Source organism: Scylla paramamosain, chromosome 3, assembly GCF_035594125.1.
Source record: "Scylla paramamosain isolate STU-SP2022 chromosome 3, ASM3559412v1, whole genome shotgun sequence".
NCBI classification, from domain to species: Eukaryota; Metazoa; Arthropoda; class Malacostraca; order Decapoda; family Portunidae; genus Scylla; species Scylla paramamosain.
In genome coordinates this window covers 26,482,549-26,488,021 of record NC_087153.1, presented here as the reverse complement: position 1 = coordinate 26,488,021, position 5,473 = coordinate 26,482,549, and positions in this window count along the sequence as shown.

Here is a 5,473-nt window from a genome sequence, read left to right as displayed (position 1 = left end):
GTTTAGAGAGCGCGTTGTGAGTATCAAGTCTTGGAGCCGCCAGCGCGCTGCTCAGACGGTTACCACTAGTGTGTAGCGGTTCCAGGACTCATCTAGAATACTTGCAGAGATTATTACAAGCTCCTCGTTAGACAGACATATATTAGTTTTCCCCAAATAGCAGAGAGTGTATGTCACGTGATCATGTTGCTCTAAATATCGTTCCATCATGTAGTATGTAGAATTGCATCTAGTTTCTACATCCTGAATAAGTTTCTTTGAAGACTGCTTGTGCTGCTCTTGCACCTGCATGAGCTTATCGGAAGCCTTCACGCTGTGGTGAAAAAAAATTTACAATAGTTTTTATTTGTTTATTTATTTATTTATATTTTTTTTTTCACTTCTGGGCATCCTCAGTGTTCTTAATGGAGTCATGAACAACTAGATTCAAAGTGTGTGCGAAGCACGAGGTATGGTGAACATTCATTTGTTTTATTGCTGTAGTTATGTTAGCAGCACTGTCAGTCACAATTGAGTGAATTTTATCTGAAATGTTACATTTATTGTAGACAAGTCTTATCTCTTCTGCAATATTATCTGCTGTATGGGGCTTAACCATACGAACAGTATCAAGCACAGCAGACTTCAGGATTCACTCTGGGGATATGTAGTGAGCTGTCACTGTGATGAATGCTTTTGTTTGTCGGGATGTCCATAATGTGTCTGTTGATAAAGCAATACGTTTAGCTTTCTCCAGCTCTTGACGGACTCTCTCTACCTCTCTATTGTAAATTCAAGGTAAGAGAGTCCTACTTATCTCTCTGGGGCTTGCCAAGTCATATCTGGGGCTGAGTCCATTTACTAACCTTTTGAACCCCTTGTTTTCAACAAAAGGTAGTGGTTGTTAGTGTCAAGTTCTTTCTTTTTATTCAAGTCATTCCTATAGGGGTGAGCCCTAGTGATGGCCTCGATCAGTGTTGGTTGAGCACAGGTGGATGGTCTGGGATGCTTGGCAGCAATTTCCATATTTGCATCCTCCTTGAACTCCGTATATTCAATGGGATGTCTGGTGCGCATCATGTTCGGTGTACTTCCACTGTACTGCAGCTTATCTTTACACACCAAGCATACAACGACGTCAGACGACGTCTGTTCCATGTACGTCCACACTGGAGCTGTTCTATTCCGCTTGGATGCCATTGTTTTTCGTGAAATTTAGGCTAAATAAGTGAGACGTACACCTCTGTTTACTATGTTCTGACGCTGCAAAGTAGGTGCAGACGCGACATGTGCAACTTCAGCACAGGACATCTACCAGTCAGTGTTAAGAAGCTATTACGCATATGGCAACCCTAAGTCGGGGCATACTATTGGCCACCATGAACGAAATATTTTCATATCATTCATGCGATTTCTTTGAATACTGGATGAAGGGACGCTATCCATGTATCATTCCTTTACACTCCATTTCGTTCATTTGTAGATACCATTTGCAAAACTTCCTGAATAATATTCATAATTACATATTTTAAACATTGCATAACTGTTTGTGATTTGTAACTCACGAGCATCAACTATCAGTACTCACAAGGAACCGTTATGGCAGAACCGGCTCCAAGACTCGGAACCGATTCAAAGCAAGGCCTAGCGGAACAGTCAAGACCGATTCCAGAACTGATTCTCGCCCAGCCCTAGCCTATCGGCCGTAAAGGTTTACTCTTTACTTGGCAGTTTGTTATTAAACTGGGAGATATTTTACACAGTGTTTGCTGGTATCCCTGGATTTGGACATTATGTGCTAGCGGAACCCCTAAGCACATATTTGATGGCAGCGATTTGGATCTTCCTTCACGCTTCGAGGGATCTACCTTGTCTCCGGCTGGTTCCATCCATGCCCCCCAACCACTGCGCTTTGTCCTGGTCCTGCCTGCTTTTGATCAGCGTCCACCGCCATCTCCCGTCCTACCACCCTGTCTACAGCTCTACGGCTTTTATCTAAGCATCTGGTGTTTATTTGTCTTGCTGTGATTCTACTTTTGTCTGGTGAATTTTTTTTTTTTTCATTTCCCGCCTTTGTTCCTCTGTTTTGGTGTTCATTTTTACCAGCTGCTCTTTCATTGGCTTTCTACTACTTTCCTAATTTGTATTGCTTCCTTTCATTGGTCCTTGGCCTTTTTATACACTTTCCTCCTCTCTGGCCGCGGCACCTTCCCCCGGTCTCTAAATGGCTGTTTCAAATTGTGCCGCCATTTTGTGTATCATCCTCTAATTTTCTTTTTCTTAGGCTCTTGAGTTATTATCCACGGCTATACACGCATCTACAAGCACATACACCCACATTTACGGTCTTTGGATGTGATTAACATTTTTATATACCATATTTTCTTGCATTTCTTTTTTTTTCACCAAGGAATAAATGTATATTTTTCTTTGTGCATTTTTATTTATTTTGGACTGTTTTCCAGTGGCCGTCTGCCTGTTTTGCCTGTCTGATGTGTAGTGTGTGAGCGTGTTCTGGTGTTCACTGAGCCTGTGCCTTTGTTAACCCCTGGGTCCCCACAGCTGCCCCTACCTGTGCCTCTCCTTGCTGAAACTGCAGCAACACCAAGCCTACGAGTACACCTTGATCAGTTGGGTTGTCATATCTTTTCTTTATTTATTGAGGCCGAGTTAGCCTAACTCACTTATTTTTTTGTGTTCACTCCTGGTACTGTTATTTAACCATTTTATCTTTTTATACTTGTGTACTGATTTTTATTATTTTTTTTTATGTATATGCCTCTGGAAATATTATAAGTTCATTTTGCTCAAAAAGCCAGTATTTGTTTAATTTGTATCATATTTTGCCAGCAGTTGTTTAGATTTTTTTTTGTCTTATTACATTATTGCTACATATATTTCATATTACTGACATATTATTCCATTTATATTTTGTGTCTTTGTGTTTACTTTTTGTGTACGATTCTCTTTTACTTATTTTTTTTTTTTTTTGCAAATGTTTTTAAGAAGGGGCAATTCTACAATGTCTAATAATCTTAGCATTACTTTTACTCTACCTACTGCTAATGTTTCTGCTTCTGATTCTGCTGCTGCCACTATGGCTCTTCCTTCTCCCTCCATTACTAAACTCCTGCACCAGGACCCTGCCATTATAAAATCTGAGAGTGAGGACCCCACCTACTCTGCATAGTCGTTTTTACAGCAATGGGAGGACTTGATGACATATAGTAGCATCATGTCTGGGACAGACAAGATGTCTTTTGTCAGGTCGCAATTAATCCCTGGCTGACTTGCCTTTACCATGGTGTAAGCTCGATGCTTTAAGCCTTGTATGCTTCAAGATAATTATGCTGAGTTTCGTAGTAAATTCTTGCATGCCTTTGGAGCTTCACAAACTCATGATTCTTTTCTTTGGGCTTTTCGTTATGCTGAATCGCTTACTACACAGCTCGGAAATGTAGGTCACATGGTCGGTCAAGTTCATGCTACCGAGTATGTACATGATACCATTGAATTTTTGAAGTCTGGAAACTGGATACAAAATGGTCAGATGAGTCTAGATAAACTAAAAATCTTCTTAGAGATCACAAGTTATGTTAATTATCTTGATCCTCGGAAAAGACGAAATGCTTCCACCATTAAGATTAAACACAGTCTCTTTTTTTTATTTTTCCATGAGAATCAGTAACAAAATGCAGGAATTGCCTCATGCTCATAGCCTGTTGTAAGCGACCCGTCTCCTGCACCTTCATTTTCTAAGACGTCTCCCATTGGGCGTGTTTCCTCTCAAGTGTTGCCTTTATTCCGGCATCCAGCTTTTTCATGCATTTACTATCGCAAAGATGGTCACACTTACTCATATTGCTTCCTTCTTAAGAAAAAAAAACTAAAGTCTGTTTGCTCATCGCCTCCACCCAAGCATGACACAACTTCTAAGAATGTGCCTTCTAAGCAGTTTTCAGACCAATCTCGTCTTAAACCTACATCACCTGGTCGTCGTGTCCATTTTCATTCCTGTGCTCCTATACAATATACGCGCTCACCATTTCCGGCCCCGAGAGCTCGTATGCCACTTGAGCGTTCTGTCCGCTTTCACTCCTCTGCTCAGACACGGTATACTCGCTCGCCGTCTCCGGTCCCGAAACCTAGCATGTCTCTTGAGTGTCCATCTAAATTTTGTCTTGTTCATGGTCCAAGTAACCACATGACAGAGGAATGTTTCAAAATTCTAGAATGGCAGTGAGAGAAAGTTGGATTGGATTAAAACCCAACTATCAAGTATTTGCCCGGTAAAGCAAATGTGACTGCAGATGCTCTCTCTCTTGAAATGTTGCTGTCACTTCTGTGTCAAAAATAACTAACTTCTCACGAGAGAAACTTTTTCCTGCCCAGCATCAAGACCCTTTATGCTCTGCTGTGGCATATGCCTTAGAATCAGAGGGTGAGTCTGTTTTACCTAAGTTGCATGTACCTTTGTCTCAGTTTTCCTTTATTTATGGTATATTATGTCGTACTGTGTCAGTTCATTATCAAACAGTGGCGCAACTTGTCATCCCCACTTCTTTAGTTTTATCTGTGTTTCATTTCATTCATGACACTCCCCATTCTGGTCATCCAGGACCAATGGCTCATAAGCGTTATTACTGGCCTACGATGAGTCTTGACCTCACAAATCATGTAGCGCAATGTCTTTCTTGTGCACAAAGTAAAGGTATCACTAATACAGCTCCTATGCTTCAATATCCGACTCCTGCTGGTCCTTTTGATACAGTTGCTATGAACCCTCTGCAAATTACCTCGCAGTCACTAAGAATCTTCTTATGTTCTAGTCTGCATTGATCATTTCAGTCGCTTTGTTACTCTTGCATCTTTGCCCAACAAATCTGTTCCAGTTGTGGCCCATGCTTAGTGTCCCATAGTGTCTCACCTCCTTTGTCCATTTACTACACCTTCAGTTTTGGTTTCTGATAATGGTTCAGAGTTTAAGAATGAGGTACTTAATATCATTTGCCAGCAGTACAGTATTTCCCTATGCTCACCATCCAGCCTCTAATAGGCTTGTAGAACGGGACTAATAGAAAAATTTTGGAGATCCTTCGGCATGTTGCAGGTAAACTTCATGAGTCATGGAGAGATGCATGCAGCTGCTTCCATTAACGGTTCTGTGAATTAGTTTGCAGGAAAGACTCTTCATTATGTCGTGTTTGGCAAAGAGGAACGTCTCCCTTACGACATACTAGTAGCCGCACGTGTGACAATGCATTCTACTGCTCTGTCCCATATCTGCACGTTTCAGACTATCCATGCGTCTGTGCGAGAAAGACTACATGATTCATTCGCGGAGATGATTAGTCAGCAGCACAGTAGAGCCACGCCTGAGCCCATTGGTATTGCTGACACTGTCTTTAAGGCCTCACCTCTGCGTCAGTCTAAAATAGAACCTAAATTTTCAGGTCTTTTTCTCATTACAGAGAGCCTTTCTGGTAATAAATTT